The 25003-nt window shown below is 45.4% G+C and overlaps 1 protein-coding gene and 1 non-coding gene across 3 annotated transcripts in view; both read right to left on the bottom strand.

The window, feature by feature from the left end:
- The window catches only part of ZNF157 (zinc finger protein 157), a 51459-nt gene that overhangs the window by 17275 nt on the left and 9181 nt on the right, over positions 1-25003 (bottom strand). The gene's annotated exons all lie outside the window — the stretch shown is intronic.
- On the bottom strand, positions 11748-11876 carry LOC115932555 (small nucleolar RNA SNORA11). Its single transcript, XR_004068820.2, has one exon. It is a non-coding gene; the product is annotated as a small nucleolar RNA SNORA11 (small nucleolar RNA).

Raw genomic sequence — 25003 nt, 5'->3', positions numbered from 1 at the left:
CATATCATCCTCAGAGTTGTAGTTTTGCACAGAATTGGAATGGACAATTAAAACATCTGTCAAACGCTGGGCGCAGTAGCTCATGCCTATAATCCCAGCACTTTGGGAGGCCGACTTGGGAGGATCCCTTGAGCCCAAGAGTTTGAGACGAGCCTTGGCAACATAGCTAGACCCTGTCTCTAAAATAATAATAATAATAAGAGAGATAGAGAGAGACAGGAAAGGCTGGGCACGGTGGCTCACGCCTGTAATCCCAGCATTTTGGGAGGCCAAGGCAGGCAGGCAGATCACCTGAGGTCAGGAGTTCAAGACCAGCCTGACCAACATGATGAAACACCGTCTCTACTAAAAATATAAAAATTAGCTGGGTGTGGTGGTGCGCGCCTGTAGTCCCAGCTACTTGGGAGGCTGAGGCACGAGAATCACTGAAATCCGGGAGGCAGAGGTTGTGGTGAGCCGAAATTGCACCACTGCACTCCAGCCTGGGTGACAGAGCAAGACTCTGTCTCAAAAAAAAAAAAAAAAAGAGAGAGAGAACAGAAACTGGGCAATGTGGCTCATGCCTGTAATACCAACACTTTGGGAGGCTGAGGCAGGAGGATCACTTGAGCTCAAGAATCTGAGGCCAGCCTGGGCAACATAGGGAGACCATATCTCTACCAAAAAATACAAAAATTAACTAGGCATGATGGTGTATGCCTGTAGTCCTAGCTACTCAGGAGGCTGAAGTGGGAGGATTGCTTCAGCCCTGGAGGCTGAGGTTGCAGTGAGCCAAGGTTACACCACTGCACTGCAGCCTGGGCAACAGACCCAAACCCTGTCTCAAAAAAGAGACAGAGAGAGAGAGAAAGAGAGAGGAGACATGGGCTTAAAGAGCTGGCTTACACACCTTCCCAAGTTTGTGCTCACAGTCAACATGAGCAGAATCAATGGAACATTCTTGCTAGATAGATTCCGAGATTCCTCCACTTTTCTGAGAGATGAGGTGTAAAGGTGATGGGGGAGGATGCTAATATGACTATACAGTTCTCCCCTATATTACCTAAACTTTCTTTCTTACTGCTTGTTGCAATGGTTCCAGGACCAGGGCTACAACTGTGGGTGCTGGAAGCAGAGATGATCCTTAGCAAGAATCTGTAACTATACTTTAAAAATATATATATGCCAAAATTCCTATGGGCCTAATGAGATAGATTGTGCCTTCACCCCATCTGACAAAATTGGGGTTGACAGTGAATCCAGATGCACTGTCTAGTGGTTGAGATACCCCATGAGTTCGGTACCAATATAACCATATGCTATATGAATGGGAAAAGACCAACGGGGAGGCATTTGCTAGACCAATATTGCTGCCAGCAACCTGGACCACAACAGTGTGTGGGTAGAAATCAGTGACAAATAGAGAGAAATAGAAAGAATAGGTTGGACATGGTGGCTCACACCTGTAATCCCAGCACTTTGGGAGGCCAAGGCGGGCGGATTACCTGAGCTCATGAGTTCGAGACCAGCCTGGCCAACATGGCAAAACCCCGTCTCTACTAAAAAATACAGGCCGGGTGCAATGGCTCACTCCTGTAATCCCAGCACTTTGAGAGGCTGAGGCAGGCGGATCGCCTGAGGTCAGGAGTTCGAGACCAGCCTGGCCAACATGGTGAAACCCTGTCTCTACTAAAAATGCTGGGCATGGTGGCAGGCGGCTGTAATCCCAGCTACTCGGGAGGCTGAGGCAGAAGAATCGCTTGGGCCTGGGAGGCAGGGGTTGCAGTGAACCAAGATCGCACCATTGCATTCCAGCCTGAGTGACAAGAGTGAGACTTCATCTAAAAAAAAACACACACACACAAAAATTAGCTGGGTGTGGTGGCATGAGCCTGTAATCCCAGCTACTCGGGAGGCAAAGGCAGGAGAATCGCTTGAACCCAGGAGGTGGAGGTTGCATTGAGATGAGATTGTGACACTATACTCCAGCCTCCAGCCTGAGAGACAAAGCAAGACTCTCTCTCAAAAAAAAAGAAAAAGAAAAAGAAATAAAAAAAGAAATAATAGCTGAAAGTAAAGGAATGAATACATGGGTTATGCAACAAAGGAAATCCACCATCATGGTATTCCACAAAGCATTGCTTCTGACCAAGGAACTTATTTCACAGCAAAAGGAGTGGGGCAATGGGACCATGCTCATGGAATTCACAAGTCTCACCATGTTCCTCACCATGCTTTTTGAAGACTCAGTTACAGTGCCAGCTAGGTGGCAATACCTTGCTGGGCTGGGGCAATGTCCTGCAGGAGTCTGAATATTCTCTGAATCCGCATTTAATATATGGTGTGATTTCTCCCATAGCCAGGATTCACAGGTCCAGGAATCAAGGAGGTAAAAATGCAAATGGCTCCCAGCTACTCAGGAGGCTGAGGCAGGAGAGTCACTTGAACCCAGGTGGCGGAGGTTGCAGTGAGCTGAGATCATGCCAGTGCACTCCAGCCTGGGCAACAGAGCAAGACTCCGTCTCAAAAAAAACCACAAAAACAAACAGAAATGCAAATGGCACTACTCACTATTACCCCTAGTAACCTACTAGCAAAATTTTTATTTCCTACCTTCATGATATTATGCTCCACTGGTGTAGGGGTCTCTGTTCCAAAAGGAGGAAAGCTTCCACCAAGAGATACAACAGTGATTTCATTGAACTGGAAGCTAAGACTGCCACACGGCCACTTAAGGCTTCTCATGCCTCTGAAGCAACAGGAAAAGAAGGGAGTTGCTGTATCGGCTGGAGCATCTGATCCTAACTACCAAGATGAAATTGGCTTGCAGCAGGGCACGGTGGCTCACGCCTGTAATCCCAGCACTTTGGGAGGCCAAGGAGGGCAGATCATTTGAGGTCAGGAGTTCTAGGCTACCCTGGCCAACATGGTGAAACTCTGTCTCTACTAAAAATACAAAAATTAGCTGCGCATGGTGGCAGGCACCTGTAGTCCCAGCTACTTGGAAGGCTGAGGCAGGAGAATCGCTTGAACCCAGGAGGCGGAGGTTGCAGTGAGCCGAGATTGTGCCGCTGCACTCCCAGCCTGGGTGACAGCAAGACTCCATCTCAAAAAAAAAAAATACAAAAATTAGGCAGGCATGGTGTTGCATGCCTGTAATCCCAGCTACTTGGGAGGCTGAGGCAGGAGAATCACTTGAACCTGGGAGATGGAGGTTGTGGTTAGCTAAGATCACATCACTGCACTCCAGCCTGGGCAACAGAGTGAGACTCCATCTCAAAAAAAAAAAGAAAGAAAGAAAAAAAGAAACTGGGTTGCTATTAAACAATGAAGATAAAGAAGAGTAGGCCTGGAACACAGAAGACCCCTTAAAGCACACTACAATGCCCTGTGATTAAAGTCAATTGAAAACTACAACAACCCAATTCAGGCAGGACTAACAGTAGCCGGCTGATAGGGTTTGGCTGTGTCCCCACCCAAATCTCATCTTGAATTGTTGCTCCCACAATTCCCATGTGTTGTGGGAGGGACCCAGTGGGAGGTAATTGAATCATGGAGGCAGGTCTTTCCTGTGCTGTTCTTATGATAGTGAATACATCTCACAAGAATGGATGATTTTATAAAGGGGAGTTCCCCTGCACATGCTCTGTTGCCTGCCACCAAGTAAGATGTGACTTTGCTCCTCTTTCACCTTCCGCCATGATTGTGAGGCCTCCTCAGCCATGTGGAACCATGAGCCAACTAAACCTCTTTCCTTTACAAATTACCAAGTCTTGGGTATGTCTTTATTAGCAGCATGAGAACAGACTAATACACCCAGACTCTGCAATAATAAAGGTTTGGGTCACCCCATTGGGTAAAGAAGCAGCTCAGGTGTCTGCTGAGGGCAAAGGGATCTGGAATGGGTAGAAGAAGGCAGTTATAAATACCAGCTATGACCATGTGATCAGCTGCATAAATTAGCACTGTATATAAATATATAACTTTTTTTTTTGAGACGGAGTTTCGCTCTCGTTGCCCAGGTTGGAGTGCAATGGCGCGATCTCGGCTCACTGCAACCTCCGCCTCCTGGGTTCAAGTGATTCTCCTGTCTCAGCCTCCTGAGTAGCTGGGATTACAGGGATGCACCACCACGTGCAGCTAATTTTTTCTTTTCAGTAGAGACAGGGTTTCACCATGTTGGTCAGATTGGTCTGGAACTCCTGACCTCAGATGATCTGCCCACCTTGGCCTCCCAAAATGCTGGGATTACAGGCATGAGCTACTGCACCCGGCCAATATACCATTTTTTTTAGAGGTAAGGTCTTGCTACGTTACCCAGGCTGGACTGGATCCTCTTCCCTCAGTCGCCCAAGTAGCTGGGACTACAGGCGTGCACCACTGCCCCTGGCTACAGGACTGTAATTTTTATGAGTATTTCTTCCTTATTTTGTTAGGCATATGTGTGTGGATATATAAATATATATGCGTATACATCACAAGTATTTGTTTTGTTCCCTCTTTTATCCTCTTATCATCTAACATGAAAACTATTAATACTTAACTTTATAGTACAATATTCACTTTTTGAGACAAGGTCTCGCTCTCTCACCAAGGCTGGAGTACAGTGGCTCAATCACAGCTCACTGCAGCCTCGACCTCCAAAGGCTCAGGCAGTCCTCCCACCTCAGCCTCCTGAGTAGCTGGGACCACAGGCACACGCCACCACACCTGGCTAATTTTTGCATTTTTTGTAGAGATGGGTTTTCACCATGTTGCCCAGGCTAGTCTCAAACTCCTGACCTCAAGTGACCCTCCCACCTTGGCCTCCCAAAGTGCTGGGATTACAGGCGTGAGCCACCACTCCTGGACCACAATATTTATTTATTTAAGTTACAGGACATCAGGGGAAAGTGTGAGCATCACCCACAGACTTTGTCTCCTCTTCTGAGGAAAAGAAGGTGTTTTTAGTTGTATACTTGATAATTGCATCATGTTAGGCAGAAGTATGAGCTTGTTATCTTTATTTAGAGATTAAGTATGATTTAAAGAGATATGTATAGGTGCCAAGATAATGAGGGGTGGATTGCAATAATCAATTTGATGTGTCAGTTGGACTGGATATATGCCCCAGTTATTCAATCAAACACTAATCTAGGTGTTGCTGTGAAGGTATTTTGTAGATGTGATTAACATCTACAATTAAGCCAGGCATGGTGACACACACCTGTAGCCCCAGCTATTCAGGACGCTGAGGCAGGAGGATAGCTTGAGCTCAGGAGTTCAAAACCAGCCTGGGCAACATAGCAAGACGCCCATCTCTTGAATAAAAAAATCTAGCCAGGAGCAGTGGCTCGTGCCTATATTCCCAACACTTTGAGAGGCTGAGGCAGGAGGATCTCTTGAGCCAAGGAGTGTGAGCAATGCCTGGGCAACATGGTGATGCCTCCACACCTGTAACCCCAGCACTTTGGGAGGCCAAGGTGGACGGATAGGTTGAACCCAGGAGTTCAAGACCAGCCTGGGCAACACGGTGAGACCCCGTCTCTACCAACAAAAATACAAAAAATTAGCTGGACATGGTGGTGTGCTCCTGTAGTCCCAGCTACGTGGGAGGCTGAGATGGGAGGATCACTTGAGCCTGGGAAGTCAAGGCTGCAGTGAGCTGAGATCATACCACTGTACTCCATCCAGCCTGAGCAATAGAATGAGATCCTGCCAAAAAAAAAGAACAAAACAAAACAAAAAAAAAAAACACTGCTGAGGAGGGCTCAGAAGGAAGGAAGTAACACAACTAAGAAAGCTTCTATCATCTTACAGAATACAAACATCATCCTGCACAAAATGTTGGAAATATGAATGTTAAAGGTGCTTCTAGTTTTGACTCAGAAGGAAATGAGGAACATGATATTGGAAACTAGATGAAAAACCATCCTTGTTATATAATGGCAGAAAACTTAACAGAATTTTATTCTGGAAATACCCAGAGGTACTTTCCACACAAATACTTCGGTATTTATTTAGCTGAGAGATTTTCAAGCAACGTGTTTGAAGGGGTGGCCTGGTTTTTTCTTACAGCTTTCAGGAAAATGTGAGACATAAGAGATACATTGAGTAAGAAACTGTTAAGCCAAAAGGAACCAGTACTTGATGATTTGGGAGATTCTCAGCCTATCCAGATTGTAAAAGATGCTAAAATTAGAAAATTCACTGTTGGCCAGGTGCAGTGGCTCATGCCTATAATCCCAGCACTGTAGGAGGCCAAGGTGGGAGGATCACTTGAGCTCAAGAGTTCGAGGGGCCAGGCGCGGTGGATCACGCCTGTAATCCCAGCACTTTGGGAGGCCGAGGTGGGCGGATCATGAGGTCATGAGATCGAGACCATCCTGGCTAACACGGTGAAACCCTGTCTCTACTAAAAATACAAAAAAATTAGCCGGGCGTGGTGGTGGGTGCCTGTAGTCCCAGCTACTCAGGAGGCTGAGGCAGGAGAATGGCGTGAACCTGGGAGGTAGAGCTTGCAGTGAGCTGAGATCGCGCTACTGCCCTTCAGCCTGGGCAACAGTGCAAGACCCCATCTCAAAAAAAAAAAAAGAGTTCGAGACCAGCCTGGGCAACAAAGTGAGACCCCGTCTCTACAAAAAATAAACAGAATTAGTTAAGTGCCTGATTGGGGTTGGAACTTTGAGCCCCATACTCAACCTCCTGGGAGGGGAGAGTGGCTGAAGGTTGACTTGATCACCAGTGGTCAGTGGTTTAATGGTTTAATCACTTCAGCCTGGGCGACAGAGCAAGACTTTGTCTAAAAAAAAAAAGGGGGGGGGGTGGCGGGGATGGTAGCTTAATCCGGTAGTCCCAGCTATTCGGGAGGCTGAGACAGGAGGACAGCTGGGTTGGAGCCCAGGAGGTTAAGGCTGCAGTGAATGGTGATCATGCCACTGCACTGCAGCCTGGATGACAGAGTGAGACCTTGTCTCAAAAAGAAAAAAAAGAAAGAAAATTCACTGTTGGGAAAGCATGCTCTTTGTGATACTCAAGGATCCGATGACCCATTTCAGCAGAATCAGGAATAGAGATGGGATTATCCAAGAAAGCTCTGTGGACGGCCTTCTTCTCTAATAGGAACACACACAGGAGAGTGACAAGGCTTTTGGGAATGTTATACCAGTACAAACACTGCCAGCTTAAACAGAAAGAAACAGAGAAAAGACAAAATGACAGAAGGCTGTCAGACTTCCAAAACTTTATAGGCAGGAAATGGGCTGATCGAACTATCTGGTTATAAGCATGTGCTACCTGCAACACAAAGGAAGAATGACTCCAAGGGCAGAGCTGCAGGTGCAGAGGCATGGGCGAGGCACAGGCCAAGAGAGCAGAGCAACAGGAGATTTTTTTTTTTTTTTGAGACAGTCTCACTCTATCCCCCAGGCTGCAGTGCAGTGGCAGGATCTCGGCTCACTGCAACCTCCGCCTCCCAGGTTCAAGAGATTCTCCTGCCTCAGCCTCCTGAGAAGCTGGGATTACAGGCGTGTGCCACCATGCCTGGCTAATTTTTGTATTTTTAATAGAGACGGGGTTTCACCATGTTGGCCAGGCTGGTCTCGAACTCCTGACCTCAGGGATCCACCTGCCTCGGCCTCCCAAAGTGCTAGAATTACAGGCATGAGCCACCATGCCCGGCCTCAACAGGGGATACTTTTCAGGCCTTAATCTAACGATATTTTCCCTACTGGGTTTCAAACTTGATTGGGACCAGTGAACCCTTTATGACTTCCAATTTCTGCCTTTTGGAATGGGAATATCTATCCTATGCCTGTCCCACCATTGTAGTTTTGGAAACAGATAACTTGTTTTCCAGTTTCACAGATCCACAGGCAGAAACTGATGCCGTAATGCATTAAGACTTTTGGGTATGTTGGGATGGGATGAATGTATTTTGCAAGTGGGATGGACATAAATTTGGAGGCTAGAGAACAAACTATAGTGGGTTGAATGGTGCACTCCCCCAAAAGATATATCCACATCCTAAAACCCAGGCACAGTGAATGTTACCTGGGTGTTATTTGGAAAAAGGATCTCTGCAGATGTAGTTAAGGATCTGAGTTGAGATCATTCTGGATTAACTGGGTAGCCCCTAAATTCAATGACAAGTGTCTTTTTCCAGAAGAGGAGAGGGGAATGATGCTATACTTCCAGGAAACCATTCAGGTCGTCATCACAGTGGCCAAGAGTAGCATCACAGTTGTCATAGTGTCATGGCAGCTGATGATAAACAGCCTACACAGATAGCTGCAGGTTAGGAAGATGACAAAGTGACAGAAGCATCCTCAAACAGTTCTGTTGCTATTAACAGCAATGCAGGTTCAGGGCCGGGCACGGTGGCTCACGCCTGTAATCCCAGCACTTTGGGAGGCCCAGGCAGGTGATCACGAGCTCAGGAGATCGAGACCATCCCGGCTAACACGGTGAAACCCCGTCTCTACTAAAAATACAAAAAATTAGCCGGGCATGGTGGCGGGTGCCTGTAGTCCCAGCTACTTAGGAGGCTGAGGCAGGAGAATGGTGTGAACCTGGGAAGTGGAGCTTGCGGTGAGCTGAGATTGCACCACTGCATTCCAGCCTGGGCGACAGAGCGAGACTCCCTCTCAAAAAAAAAAAAAAAAAAAATCAATACAGGTTCAGTATCCACAGTCCAAAAATCCAAAATCTTGGCCAGGCGCAGTGGCTCAGGCCTGTAATCCCAGCACTTTGGGAGGCCGAGGCGAGTGGATCACCTGAGGTCAGGAGTTCAAGACCAGCCTGGCCAACATGGTGAAACCCAGTCTCTACTAAAAATACAAAATTAGCCGGGTGTGGTGGCACATGCCTGTAGTGCCAGCTACTCAGGAGACTGAGACAGGAGAATTGCTTGAACCCAGGAGGCAGAGGTTGCAGTGAGCCGAGATCGTGCCACTGCACTCCAGCCTGGGCAAGACAGAACAAGACTCTGTCTTTTTCCAGAAGAGGAGAGGGGAAAAAAAATCCAAAATCTGAAATGCTCCAAAATACAAAACCTTTCGAGCACCAACATCATGCTCAAAGGAAATGCTCATTAAAGCATTTTGGATTCAGATTTTCAGATTAGGGATCCCGAATCAGTGAATATAACTCAAACGTTCCAAAATAAGAAAAAAAATCCAAAACACTTCTGGTCCCAAGTATTTCAGATAAGAGAGTAAACCAAAAGATGCACTAACTAAAAACTGAAACATGAGTTGCAAATGGGAGCCAGTCAGAAAGTTTAGTCACTGTTTCATCCCTCATTTGAACCCAGTAACACTTGTAACACTTTGGAAAACTTTCAGTGCAGAAATGTTGAGTTTTGTGATACACCACCTACCTCTCCTGACACAAAGTCATATATATTAAACAAGAGGAAACAGATCAGGGCATGTCATTGCCTCAAAGGGAGCTTAGAGGAAGGTCAAATCAAAGACCTACCAAGAACCTCACTGTCAGAGTGAACAGACTAAGACTAACCAAAATACTTGAAAAGGTAAGTGGAAGAACAAAGAGATCAAGAGGGAAATTGAGAAGGAGAACTGAAAGAGAAATGCTGTATATCAAAAGAAACAAGAACAATTGACAAAAAGAATGTAAGAACAAAGAAACAGGAAAGGCAGAATATAGGGCAGCTGAAAGACATATGAAACAGACAACTGCATGGAATCACGCAGAGTGCTGCTCATTTCACAAAGACCAGATGAGAGAGAGAGAGAGAGACAGAGACAGAGAGACAGAGAGAGAAGCTGCCAAAGCTGCTGCTCTGCTAAAAACAGGCAGAAATGGAATTCAAGAGGAAAACTTTTTTTCTTTTGAGACGGAGTTTTGCTCTTGTTGTCCAGGCTGGTGTGCAATGGTGCAATCTGGGCTCACTGCAACCTCCACCTCCCAGATTCAAGTGATTCTCCTGCCTCAGCCTCCCGAGTAGCTGGGATTACAGGCATGCACCACCACACCCAGCTAATTTTGTATTTTTAGTAGAGACGGGGTTTCTCCATGTTGGTCAGGCTGGTCTCAAACTCCTGACCTCAGGTGATCCGCCCGCCTCGGCCTCCCAAAGTGCTGGGCATTTTGTGCAGGCATGAGCCACTGTGCCCAGCCCAAGAGGAAATCTTATACAAGACAAAGAAGCACTACTGCAGTCATTCAATTCTGTCTTTTTGATGGTTCTCCCTTCACAAATCAGCTTCCCTTTGGAAGCTCCTTAAGAAGCAGCACAGCAGTTTGAGGCACAGATAGGAAGACTGACTATATCCAAGGTATGCTCATCCCGTGGGGACACTGGATCCCTGTTGGGAACAATACTTTATCCATTCCTAGTCATCTGGATATTGACTAGCACTTCCTTATTTAGTAATGCTCCTCCCACACAGGCTTCTTTGAGAATAAAATCATCAGAAAACTCAAATTGTGCATCATCTACCAACTCAGAAAAAAATAGAACCAGCCAGAAAAAGAGTGCTGGAAAAGCATGAAGACATCAAACAGGAAGGGAAGATAGACTGAAGATTCAAGAGGATGGTAAAGATGAAAATACGTGGAATGCAAATTCTACTCAGTGGTAGCGAGACAAGTACAGTACAATATGCAATAACCACTGCTTCCTTTTATTTTTCTTTGAGACAGGGTCTCGCTCTGTTGCCCAGGCTGGAGTGCAGTGGCATGATCTTGGGTCACTGCAGCCCCAACCTTCTGGACTCAAGCAATACTCTCACCTCAACCTCCCAAGTAGCTGGTACTACAGGCATGTGCCACTACACCCAGATAATTTTTGTATTTTTAGTACAGACGGGGTTTTGCCAAGTTGGCCGGGCTGGTCTCAAACTCCTGACCTCAGGTGATCCACCCACCTCGGCCTCCCAAAGTGCTGGGATTACAGGCATGAGCCACTGTGCCCGCCCTTCATCCTGTAGTTTTTAAAATCTTACTTAAAAACTGAATGAGACCAAGGAGGGAGACTGGGGAACATAGGGAGACCTCCTATCTACAAGAAATTAAAAAATTAGCCAGGCATGGCGACGTGCGCCTGTAGTCTCAGCTAGTCGAGAGGCTGAGGTGGGAAGATCTGCTTGAGCTTGGGAGATTGAGGCTGCAGTGAGCTGTGATCAGGCCACTGCACTTGAGCCTGACCAGCAGAGCAAGACTCTGTCTTGGAAAAAAAAAAAATTAATGGCTCCCAGCTACTTGGAAGGCTGAGGCAGGAGAATCGCTAGAACCCAGGAGTCAGAGGTCGCGGTGAACTGAGATCTGCCATTGCACTCCAGCCTGGGCGACAGAGCAAGACTCTGTCTCAAAAAAAAGAAAAAAGAAAAAAAATTAATGAAAAAATCTTTTCAAAAAGACAAACAGCCACAGAAGACCTGTAATATCACTTATGACAAGGTTGTAATTGAAAATATTGTTTCCGGCCGGGTGTGGTGGTTCACACCTGTACTCCCAGCACTTTGGGAGGCCAAGGGCGGATGGATCACTTGAGGTCAGGAGTTCGAGACCAGCCCAGCCAACGTGGTAAAACCCTGTCTCTACTAAAAATACAAAAATTAGCCAGGCGTGGTGGTGCTACTCGAGAGGCTGAGGCAAGAGAATTGCTTGAACCTGGGAGGTAGAGGTTGCAGTGAGCTGAGATCGCACCACTGCACTCCAGGCTGGACAAAAGAGCGAGACTCCATCTCAAAAAAAAAAGAAAAGAAAAGAAAATATTGTTTCCATCATCCATATGAAGATTTAACAAAAGATTTCTTTTTTTCACATGTGGGGCATTTGTTCATAGAGAGGTCACAAGTTTTGTGCCCCCCGCCACAATGACCCCAGATTCCTATTGGGTGTGTTGTAAACAGAAGAAGCATTCTTCAGGCCCCCTGCTCTGAGCACACCCCAGAGGATTTCTTGACACTCAAGTATTAGGAACTGCTGCATGCAGTGGCTCACACCTGTAATCCCACCAACTCAGGAGGCTGAGGCAGGAGGAGTGCTTGAGGCCAGGAGTTCGAGACTAGCCTGGACAACATAATGAGACTCTGTCTCTACAAAAATAAAAATTAAAAAATTAGCCAGGCATGTTGGTGTGCGCCTGTGGTCCCAGCTATTCGGGAGACTCAGGTGGAAGACTCTGACTCAAAAAAAAAAAAAAAACACACATAGCCAGGCACAGTGGCTCAGGCCTGGAATCCCAGCACTTTGGGAGGCTGAGGCGGGAGGATGACTTGAGCTCAGGAGTTCAGGACCAGCCAGGGCAACATAGACCTCATCTCTACTAAAAATCAAAAAAATTAGCTGGGCGTGATGACAAGCACCTGTAGTCACTGCTACTCAGGAGGCTTAGGTGGGAGGATCACTTGAGTGCAGTAGTTCAAGGCTGCAATGAGCTATGATTGTGCCACTGCACTCCAGCCTGGGAGATGAAGCAAGACCCTGTCTCTAAGAAAATAATAATAATAAAGTAATAAAAAAATGTAAGTATCAGGAACTCTCCACTATAAAGGAATTACTGATTTCTCTGTAGAAGCATTGTAATTCTCTAAGAAAATAATAATAAAGTAATAAAAAAATTTAAATATCAGGAACTCTCCACTATAAATGAATTATTGAATTCTCCGTAGAAGCATTGTAATTCTTTTTTTTTTTTTTTTTTTTTGAGACAGAGTCTTGCTCTGTCACCCAGGCTGGAGTGCAGTGGCACAATCTCAGCCTCCTGTGTTCAGGTGATTCTCCTGCCTCAGCCTTCCAAGTAGCTGGGATTACAGGCATGTGCCACCTTGCCTAGCTAATTTTTGTATTTTTAGTAGAGATGGGGGTTTCACTACATTGGCCAGGCTGGTCTCGAACTCCTGAGAACACCTCAGCCTCCCAAAGTGCTGGGATTACAAGTGTGAGCCACCGCGCCCGACTGAGGCATTGTAATTCTTGATTGCAGCTCCTGCTCTGCTGTGTCTTCCTAGAATATACAGATTAAGCAAGACTTCAGGACCAGGCATGGTGGCTCATGCCTGTAATCCCAGCACTTTGGGAGGCTGGGATGGGCGGATCACTTGAGCTCAGGAGTTCAAGACCACCCTGACCAACATGGTGAAACCCCGTCTACTAAAAATACAAAAATCAGGCTGGGCATGGTGGCTCATGCCTGTAATCCCAGCACTTTGGAAGGCCAAGGTGGGCAGATCACCTGAGGTCGGGAGTTCGAGACTAGCCTGACCAACATGGAGAAACCCCGTCTCTACTAAAAATACAAAACTAGCCGGGCATGGTGGTGCATGCCTGTAATCCCAGGCTACTCGGGAGGCTGAGGCAGGAGAATCACTTGAATCTGGGAGGCGGAGGTTGCAGTGAGCTGAGATCACGCCACTGCACTCCAGCCTGGGCAACAAGAGCGAAACTCTGACTCAAAAAAAAAAAAAAAATTAGCAGGGCATGGTGGTGCACGCCTGTAGTCCCAGCTACTTGGGACGCTGAGGGACGAAATCGCTTGAAGAGAGGTTTCAGTGAGCCAAGATCACACCACTGCACTCCAGCCTGGGCAACAGAGTGAGACTCCATCTCAAAAAAAACAAAAACAAAAAAAAGACTGCAAAGTTTTCTTGTTCAGTAGGCTCAGTAGGATTGTTGACAGGCATGCCTACTTTCTAAAACTTGTATTGATATTTTCTTCTTTTTTTTCTTCCTTTTATTCTAATACGTATTTATTTATACTTAGAAGCATCCTAAAATACACAGGAAACAAAGGCAACAAGCAAATAAATAACAAATAAATAAAGGGCAAATTGGGAGCCGGGTGGCGTGGCTCATGCCTATAATCCCAGCACTTTGGGAGGCCGAAATGGGCAGATCACTTGAGGTCCAGAGTTCAAGACCAGCCCAGCCAACATGGTGAAACTCCATCTCTACTAAAAATACAAAAATTAGCCGGGTGTGATGGTGCACGCCTCTGGTCCCAGCTACTTGGGAGGCTGAGGCAGGAGAATTGCTTGAACCTGGAAGGCAAAGGTTGCAGCAAGCCGAGATCGCACCACTGCACTCCAACCTGACGACAGAGCAAGACTCCATCTCAAAAAAAAAAAAAAAAAGTCACATACTGTATACTTTCATTTATATAACACTCGTGAAATGACAACATTCTAGAGATAGAGAACAGATTAGTGTCAGGGTTAGGAACCTCGAAGGGATAGATGGCAGGAACAAGGGTAGCAGGTGTGGTTGTGAAAGGGCAGCAGGAGACATCCTGGGGTTGTGTCAATGGCCACATCCTGGTTGTGATATTGTGCTATTGTTCTGGAAGGTGTTACCATTGGAGGAAACTGGATAAAGCGCACATAGGATCTCTCTGTATTATTCCTATAATTGCATGGGAATCGATACTGATCTCAAAATCAAAGTTTAATTTTTAAAAATGCATAGCTCACCTAGGATGGTTGTATAACTGCTTTAGACTGTGGCTATGCAGAAGTAACCAGAGAGTGTCGAGAACAAGGTCAGGTAGGAAGGAATCTCCTGGACACAGAAGAGAACAAGCAAGAACATGGTGGTGGGAGCCACGCTGCCTGGGTTCAAATCTTGGCTCTGACTCACACTCGTGCTATTACTCTGGCTAAGTTACTACCTTCCTCTGAGCCTCAGTCTTGTCATCTGTGAAATTTGGGTGAATTCATACGTGGAATCATGGCCGGGTGCAGTGGCTCACACCTGTAATCCCAGCACTTTGGGAGGCCGAGGCAGGTGGATCACCTGAGGTCAGGAGTTTGAGACCAGCCTGGCCAACATGGTGAAATCCTGTCTCTACCAAAAATACAAAAATTAGCTGGGCGTGGTGGCACGCACCTGTAATCCCAGCTACTCAGGAGGCTGAAGCAGGAGAACGGCTTGAACCCGGGAGGCAGAGGTTGCAGTGAGCCAAGATCGTGCCACTGCAGTCCAGCCTAGGCAACATGAGCAAGACTCTGTCTCAAACACACACACACACACACACACACACACACACACACACACACACACACGGAATTGCTTAGGGCAGCACCTGATACAGAGCTAGCACTCAAGGGTTTGTTATTCTTTCTATCATTTCACCTAGGAAGGGTGTGCTCAACTGGAAATGCTAGGTGGACTTAGAGTAACACCGTAAAATCCATCATGTGAATATTTAGCTCATGAGAATTTCACTCTTCATGCTCTGGGGTAACTAATATATATTCTATATACTCACTTGTATGACTATTCAGATCTGCTTCAGTAATCATTATTCCAATTTATATGATGAGAAGAATATAAATTTGTAAATACTTAAATACTATTATTTAATTAAATCGTCAAAGACTTATGAGAGGCAAAGAAGGAACCTTCTCAACTGAATAACACTAAAGTGATGACACGTAAATGCTAAACATAATCCTAAATTGGATCCTTTTGCTATAATGGAAGCCATTGGGACATCCAAACACGATGCAGTCCATTCGCCTTGGAACTGCCATCCACAAACCAAGCATCTTTTTGTTGGTCAGTTGAGAGCTGGAGCATTGTCCAATCGATGACAGAACCGACCAGCTCCTCCTCCATCAGTCCCGGCGGAAAAGAGTCTACCTGGTTGTGAAAACCGCTAATTCCGCACTCCCCTGGCAGCATATTCTTGTACGAACCATTTCCATGTAATTATGGAACTACTCTGGGCACTGCACTCCCTATTGGAGCGTTACACCATCACCCAAGACATCATGGATATTTTAGGTTTCAAAATTATTTTATGTCCTTCAATCATAAGGGCACTTTCAATTAATGTCTAATCCAAGCTCAACTGGAAATTCTCTAGTCCAAAGTCCCAGGTTACCACTAGGAGGCGCTCTTAGGCTTTTGCCATAAGCGCCGGTCGCTGCTCCACAAAGGGCTATTGTACAGATAATCTGTCTGTGCGGCACCCCAGGTTCTATTCTATACTTCGTGGGCTTGGGCAATCTTACTGGTTCCCGTTTAGCATGTTCAAGTAATACTGGTTGAAGGGTGAATTTACAATACTAGAGAGGGGAAACATTCCACAGTCAGATACAATTTCAATCTCCATAATACATTGAGGTAAAAGAGATGCAACCATTTCAAATAAAGCCTGTTCAAATCTACAAATTTTCCAAACTTTCACCTTAATCCCATCAACCCTTACATTCCTCCATTGGGATTTCATCAACAGGTTTGAGTGTCACAATACTAGTTAGGGGAAGTGTTCCCTGTCAGTCATAATATCCATTCCCATAAAACATTCAGCTAAAACCTGTTTATTTTTATTTTTTTAAAAAAACTTATTTATTTATTTGAGACTTTGTCTCGCTCTGTCACCTAGACTGGAGTGCAGTGGCGCGATCTCGGCTCACTGCAGCCTCCCCGTCCCAGGCTCAAGCGATTCTCCTGCCTCAGCCTCCTGAGAAGCTGGGAGTACAGGCACGTGTCACCACACCCAGCTAATTTTTTTTTTTTTTTTTAATTTTCAGTAGAGACAGGGTTTCACCATGTTAGCCAGGCTGGTCTCGAACTCCTGACCTCAAGTGATCCACCCGCCTTGGCTTCCCAAAGTGGTGGGATTACAGGGGTGAGCAACCGCACCCAGCCACAAAGCCTGTTTAAACACATTCCAATTTTCACCCAAATGTACACCTTAATCCTATCAACTGTTACATTTCTATATTCTCCCAGTCTAGTTGTAGCCCATGTTACAGCTTCACTAATGGATTTTGGTACCTCCGTGTATGAGGCTTCCATATAAAGGAGTCCCAGAAAGTTCTCTTTTCCTCCCATTTTACCCAGAAACTTCTCTTCACCACCCATTTCATGTGCACAAAGCTTTGGGTCCCCATCCCGGGGTGGAGCCAAAGAACCTTTGCCCTTGGTCTTTTTTTTTTTTTTTTTCTGAGACAGAGTGCAGTGGTGCGATCATGGCTTACTGCAGGCTTGACCTCCCCAGCTCAAGTGATCCTCCCATCTCAGCTTCACAAGCAGCTGGAATTACAGGCGTGCACCAGCATGCTCAGCTAATTTTTTTAAATTTATTTATTTATTTTTGTAGAGATGGGATTTCGCTATGTTGCCCAGGCTGGTTTTGAATTCCTGGGCTCAAACGATCCACCTGTCTCAGCCTCCCAAAGTGCTGGAATTACAGGTGTGAGCCACCAAACAAAGCCCAGCCATCCCATTTCTTTTTTTTTTTTTTTTTTTTTTTTTTGAGACTGAGTCCCTCTCTGCCACCCAGGCTGGAGTGCAGTGGTGCGATCTCAGCTCACTGCAACCTCTGCCTCCCGGGTTCAAGCAATTCTCCTGCCTCAGCCTCCCAAGCAGCTGGGACTACAGGTGCCCGCCACCACGCCTGGCTAATTTTTTTGTATTTTTTAGTAGAGATGGGGTTTCACCATATTGGCCAGGCTGGTCTCGAACTCCTGACCTTGTGATCCGCCCACCTCGGCCTCCCAAAGTGCTGGGATTACAGGCATAAGCCACTGCGCCCGGCCATCCCATTTCTTAATAGCCACTGAGAGATTTCCACTTTGCTGGTAGACTTGACCCTTCCCTAGGCTTCTCCCCATTTTCACGTTAACTTAATGTTTTCATTAGCAGCTGTGGGATCCCTGAAGGGAAGCTGAGGCAGCAAATTCAATGAGGCTTTTGGGTCTATTGCTGTATTTTGCAGCTGTAAGTTTACATGGGGTGCCTATGCAAAAAGACCCCTTAACCATAGCTGAATATGGCCTGGGTAATGGGCATATTCAGCGGGTGAATATCATAGGCACCATAAAGCCAGTCCCACATGGCCTGCATATGAAGCCTATCAGCTGCTTCATCAGGGGTGCTCCTCTTGGCATATGTTACACAGTCCTGTACTTAGGGTTGTGAATGAAAATAAATCTCAGGACTCCAAAATCATTAAGCCAAAGGGTGTTAGGCAAACCTGCTTCACATTTTATTCCCAAATAAGATAGCTACAAAGATTAAAAAAAAAAAAAAAAAGGCTACATGCCTCCCTCACAATTTGCCCACAAGAAAAGACCTTGTGGGCCTCAAGACCTTTACCTTAAGATGTTCTGGGCCGGGTGCGGTGGCTCATGCCTGTAATCCCAGCACTTTGGGAGGCCGAGGTGGGCGGATCACGAGGTCAGGAGTCCGCGACAAGCCTGTAATCCCAGCTACTCGGAGGCTGAGGCAGGAGAATCGCTTGAACCCGGGAGGCAGAGGTTGCAGTGAGCCGAGATCATGCCACTGCACTCCAGCCTGGGCAACAGAGCAAGACTGCGTCTCAAAAAAAAAAAAAAAGTTCTGTTGAATTTCACCCTGGCAACGTAAATTGATAGCTTATCTTCACAGGTGCAGGATGACAAAGGACAGACAGAACTCAATGTCCTCCCTCTGCTCACCTGAGACAAATGGATATCTGATTGCTTCCTCTGCCCTGTTGTTTCATTAGGCAGACTATTCTATCCCCTCTCACATGTAAATTATGTATTCAGTGAAAAGCTGATCAAAGACCCAAGAGAATGCAACCTTTTGTCTCTTATCTACCTGTTACCTGGAAGCCCCCACTTCAAGTCGTCCCGCCTTTCCGAACCGAATCAGTGGACATCTAACACATACCTTGGGCACCTGTTCTCAGTATCTCCTGAGTGCTGGTTTGGAATAAGTCTCTTCAAATATTTTACAGAATTTGACTCTTTCCGCTGACAGGGTAAACACACTTTACAGTGGCTTTGAGCAAGTCTGGCATGCTAGGTCTTCCCTCATGAATAACTTCTTGTGTTTTTGTGTGTCTGGCTCAAGTACAGCCATCTGTGATTGGTCACTATGAGCTGTGGGTCCTGCATCAACCCAGACATGCTCTTCCACTCTACAGCATTCAAAATCAAACATACTACCCCTATCATTTAGCTACTCTCACAATCCATTTCAGTAAAGGATTTTCTGGCACTATTAAGTGATTATAGTAAAGTCACAGGATACAGGCTTAATAAAAGTCAATTGTTTTCCTATATACCCGAAATGAACAATTGATATTTAAAATTAAAAACATAATACCATTTACGTTAGCACCAAAAAGATAAAATATACATAAACCTAACAAAATATGTAGAAGACATACATGAGGAAAATCAAACAAAATTTGACATGAAATATATCAGAATATATAAGTAAACAGAGAGATATTGTATGTTTATTGACAGAAATGTTAGAGTAATTAGGTAGTTAGGTAGTTAGACATGAGCAGAGCAGGAGAGCACCCCCCCTCAAACCCCACCAGGAGGTGATGGTCAGGCAGTTGTTAAAACTGTCTCTCTAAAATAATAATTGCTCCCTGCTCCTCCTCCTCCTGCTGCTCCTCCTCCTGCTGCTCCTCCTCCTGCTGCTTCTCCTCCTCCTGCTCTTTCTCCTTCTGCTCTTCCTCCTTCTCTTTCTCCTCCTCCTCCTGCTCGTCCTCCTTCTCTTTCTCCTCCTCCTGCTCCTCTTCCTCCTCCTCCTCCTTCTCTTTCTCCTCCTCCTGCTCCTCCTTTTCTTTCTCCTGCTCCTCCTGTTCCTCCTCCTTCTCTTTCTCCTCCTCCTGCTCCTCCTTCTCTTTCTCCTCCTCCTGCTCCTCTTCCTCCTCTTTCTCCTCCTCCTTTCTCTCCTGCTCATCCTCCTCCTCCTGCTTCTCCTGTTCCTCCTAAAAAAAAAGAAAAATAATAATAATAAATAAAAATAATAATTGGTTGCAGCTGGCGCCAGGGAAAGGCAGTCTCTCAACAGATACCAAAAAACCTGAAACTGGTGATCAGCAGCTTCCCAATAAGATCTCAGGAGTTGGGCCAGTGGGCTCAAGACATGTGCACTACGATGCAAAATGGCCGAGTTTAACTGGTATATAACCATCCTTTAGGAACACTCCGCTGGTAAGGGAAAAACTCCTCAAGTGAGCATGCGTAGAACTTCAGTAACCACAATGCGCATGCGGCCCCTTCTCAAGCGCTGACAAGCCACAGCACATGCGGACAGCCCACCCCAAGGTAAGAATCAAAGGAGGGGTAATATAGACCCAGGAAGCATAAAACCCCAAGTCAAAGTCAAACCGCACATTTGATCTCTGAAGTCGCCTGCTTGGCCCTCTTCCAAGTGTAGTTTGCTTCCTTTCATCCTTGCTCTAAAGCTTTTTAATAAACTTTCACTACTGCTCTAAAACTTGCCCTGGTCTCTCACTCTGTCTTATGCCCCTCAAATTCTTTCTTCTGAGGAGGCAAGAATTGAGGTTGCTGCAGACCCGTATGGATTCTCTGCTGCTAAAGGGAAGACTCAATACTGTTAACATGTCAATTGTCCCCACCTTGATCAGGAGATTCAACATAATCCCAATCAAATTCCCACCAAATTATTTTGTGGCTATCAACAAACTGATTCTAAAGTGTATATGGAAAGGCAAAAATCTAAAATAGTCAACATAGTACTAAACAAGAACAAAGTCAGAGGACTGAGACTACCCAACTTCATGACTTACTATAAAACTAGACTAATCAAGACAGAGGTATTGGTGAAAGAATAGGCAAATAGATCAATGGAATAGAATAGAGAACCTAGAAATATATATACACACAAAAACAGCCAACTGATCATTGACAAAGGAGCAAAAGAAATTCGGTGAAGAAATAAGTCTTTTCAACAAATGGTGCTGGAACAACTGGACATCCATATGCAAAAAAAAAAAAAAAAGCATCTAGACACAGTCCTTATATGTTTCACAAAAATTAACTCAAAACTGGGAGGCCAAGGCAGTGCATCACTTGAGGTCAAGAGTTCGATACCAGCCTGGCCAACATGGTGAAACCCCATCTCTACTAAAAATACAAAAATTAGTCGGTTGTGGTGGTGTGCACCTGTAGTCCCATCTGCTCCAGGGGCTGAGGCAGAATTGCTTGAACCCAGGAGGCAGAGGTTGCAGTGAGCCGAGATCGCACCACCGCATTCCAGCCTGGGTGACAAAGGCTGGAGTGCAGACCCTGTCTCAAAAAAAAAAAAAAATTAACTCAAAATGGATTATAGATCTCTATGTAAAATGAAAAACTATAAAATTTCTATAAGATAACAAAGAAGAAAATCCAAGTAACCTTGGGTTTGGTGATGAGTTTTTAAATACAACACCAGCCAAGTGCAGTGGCTCATGCCTGTAATCACAGCACTTTGGGAGGCTGAGGTGGGTGGATCGCTTGAGCCCAGGCGTTCAAGACCAGCCTGGGCAACCTAGTGAGACCCCATCTCTATAAAAATATATATGTATATGAATACAACACCAAAAGTATGACCTGTGAAAGAAAAAAAAAACAGTACGTTGTGTATTATTAAAATTAGAAACTTCTCTTCTGTGAAAGACGCTGATGACAGAATAGACAAGCCACAGACTGGGAGAAAATATTTGCAAAACACTTATCTCATAAAGGACTTGTATTGAAACCACCGTTGTAAAATTATAATGAGAAAATTATTACAGTGAAAGAGATCCAACCTAAACCAACTCCATCTTGCTTCTAACCTCCAAACTACCCTTGTTCATTCCTGGGCACAGACCAAACTAACTTTGAGAGGAACTTAGTTTTTTTTTTGAGACAGAGTCTGGCACTGTCGCCCAGGCTGGAGTGCAGTGGCACGATCTCGGCTCACTGCTACCTCCACTTCCTGGGTTCAAGCGATTCTCCTGCCTCAGCCTCCCGAGTAGCTGGGATTACAGGTGCAGGCCACCACGCCCAGCTAATTTTTATAATTTTGTAGAGACGAGGTTTCACCATGTTGGCCAGGCTGGTCTCAAACTTCTGACCTCAGGTGATCTGCCTGCGTCGGCCTCAGTGCTGGGATTACAGGCATGAGCCACCGCGCCCAGCGTGAGAGGAACTTGGCTTATAGTTTAACGTTGAAACAAAGAGGATAACAGCCCTTTCCCAAAACAAACCCCCTTCCTGCCTGGGGATTAGACTGCCTTTGTAGGACTAAGAAATTAGCCACAAGATTAGAAGTAATGATTTAGGAGTCATGCAACTAGAGGCTACAAGATTCTGACTCTAGCCAAATTGTTCCTGGGAATAACATCACAATTGTAAAACCTAAGATTAGTGCTTGAGATATTTTGCAGACTGTGCACTTAATTGATCAGTTGGGACCACCCAGATCCATAAACTGGCTCGATCTGGTCTTGTGGCCCCCACCCAGGCACTGACTCAGCACAAGAGGACAGCTTCAACTCCTATGATTTGATCCATGACCTGACCAATCAGCACTTCTAACTCACTGGCCCCTACCCACCAAATTATCGTTAAAAACTCCGATCCCCAACTTTTCAGGGAGACTGATTTGAGTAATAATAAAAATTCCAGTCTCCCGTACAGCTGGCTCTGCGTGAATTATTCTTTCTCTAGTGCAGTTCCCCTGTCTTAATATCAGCTCTGTCTAGGCAGCGGGCAAGGGGAACCCATTGGGAGGTTACAGTATCCAAAACATACAAAGAACTATTAAACTCAACAATAAGAAAACAAACTACTCAATTAAAAAGTAGGCAAAAGATCTGAAAAGATGACCTCATCAAAGACATTCAGATGGTAAATAAGCATATAAAAAGGTCCTCAACATCATGTCACTAGAGAATTGTAAATTAAAACAAGGAGATAGGATCACATACCTATTAGAATGTTTTTTTTTAAAAAAAAAAAAAAAGGCTGGGCATGGTGGCTCACACCTGTAATCCCAGCACTTTGGGAGGCTGAGGCGGGAGGATCATTTGAGGCCAGGAGTTCAAGACCAGCCTGAGCAACATGGTGAAACCCCATCTCTACTAAAAATACAAAAATTAGCCAGGCATGGTGGCACATGCTTGTAGTCCCAGCTACTCTTGGGAGGCTGAGGTGGGAGGATCACCTGAACCCGGGGAGGTTGAGGCTACAGAGAGCTGTGATCATACCACTGTACTGTCTCAAAATAATTAATTAATTAATTAGAAAGCTGACAATACCAAATGCTGGTGTAACTGCCCAATGGCTTCACCTTGCCTGTTACCCAGACAGAGCAGATTTATTAAGACAGAGAAACTGCAATAGAGAAAGAGTAATTCACACAGAGTAATTCACAAAGACCCAGAGTTGTATTAATACTCAAATCAGTCTCCCCGAGCATTTGGGGATCAGAGTTTTTAAAGGATAATTTGGTGGGGCGGGGGGCAGGGGTAGGGGAGAGCCAGTGTAAGCCGGGAGTGCTGATTGGTCAGGTCAAAGATGAATCCGTAGGGAATGGAAGCTGTCTTCCTGTGCTGAGTCAGTTCCTGGGTGGGGGCCACAAGATCAGATGAGCCAGTTTATCGATCTGGGTGTTGCCAGCTGATCCATTAGGTCCAGGGTCTGCAAAATATCTCAAGCACTGATCTTAGGAGCAGTTTAGAGAGGGTCAGAATCTTGTAGTCTCCGGCTGCATGACTCCTAAACCATAATTTCTATCTGGTGGCTAATTTGTTATTCCTACAAAGGCAATCTAGTCCCCAGGCAAGCAGGGGATTTGCCTTGGGAAAAGCCTGTTACCATCTTTGTTTTAAACTATAAACTAAGTTCCTCCCTAAATTAGTTCAGCCTATGCTCGGGAATGAACAAGGACAGCTCGGAGGTTTGAAGAAAGATGGGGTTGATCAGATTAGATCTCTTTCACTGTCTCAGTTACAATTTTGCAATGGTGGTTTCATTGGTGAAGATGAGGAATAACAGTAATATTCATTGCTGGTGGGAATGCAAAATGGTGAAAAACTTGGGAAGACAGTTGGGAAGTTTCTCTTTTTTTTTTTTTTTTTTTTTTTTTGAGACAGAGTTTCACTCTTGTTGCCCAAGCTGGAGTACAATGACGCGATCGTGGCTCACTGCAACCTCTGCCTCTCAGGTTCAAGCCATTCTCCTGCCTCAGCCTCTCAAGTAGCTGGGATTACAGATACCTGCCACCACACCCAGCTAATTTTTTGTATTTATAGTAGAGACGGGGTTTCACCATGTTGGCCAGGCTGGTCTCGAACTCCTGACTTCAGGTGATCCACCTGCCTCAGCCTCCCAAAGTGCTGGGATTATAGGTGTGAGCCATCACGCCCTGCCTGGGCAGTTTCTTATAAAGTTTATAAAGCTTATATGACATAGCAATTATGCTCCTAGTTATTTAGCCAATTGAGTTCAAAACATGTTCACACAAAAATCCGCACATGAATGTTCATAGTAGCTTTTTTCATCATTGCTAAAACCTACAAACAATGAAAGTGCCCTTCGGTAGGTGAAGGAATAAGCAAACTGTGGTACTTCCAATTCATGGAACTATCAAACCACAAAAAAACATGGAGGAACCTTAAATACAAATTGATAAGGGAAAGAAGCCAGTTTGAAAAGACTACATACTGCATGATTCCAACTACATGACATTTTAGAAAAGGCAAAACTAGACCTGGCATAATAGCTCACATCTGTAAATCCCAGCACTTTGGGAGGCTGAGGTGGGCAAATTGCTTGAGCCCAAGAGTTCAAGACCACACTGGGCAACATGGTAAAACCGTGTCTCTGTAAAAAATACTGAAAATTAGCCAGACATGGTGGCATGTGCCTGTGGTCCTAACTACCCAGGAGGCTGAGATGGGAGGATCACCTGAGCCTAGGAGGTAGAGGCTGCAGTGAGCAGTGATCACACCACGGCACTCCTGCCTGGGCAACAGAGTGAGGCACAGTGTCAAAAAAAAAAAAAAAAGGCAAAACTACAAAGACAGTAAAAAATGAGTGGTTGATAGAGGTTCGGGCAGAGGGAAAGGCAGGATGAATCGCTGAAGCACAGGTGAAACGGAATGAAACTGTATGAAGCTGCACTGGTGGATATATGTCATGATCTATTTGCCAAAACCCCTATGTACAACACAAAGCAGTGAGCCTTACTATAAACTGTAGGCTATAATTAATAGTAATATATCACTATCGGTTCATTAATTTTTACAAATGTACCACACTAATGCAAGATGTGAATAATAGGGAAA

This window comes from Gorilla gorilla, chromosome X (assembly GCF_029281585.2).
Source record: "Gorilla gorilla gorilla isolate KB3781 chromosome X, NHGRI_mGorGor1-v2.1_pri, whole genome shotgun sequence".
Taxonomy (NCBI): domain Eukaryota; kingdom Metazoa; phylum Chordata; class Mammalia; order Primates; family Hominidae; genus Gorilla; species Gorilla gorilla.
This window is presented reverse-complemented; position numbering and strand designations above follow the sequence as displayed.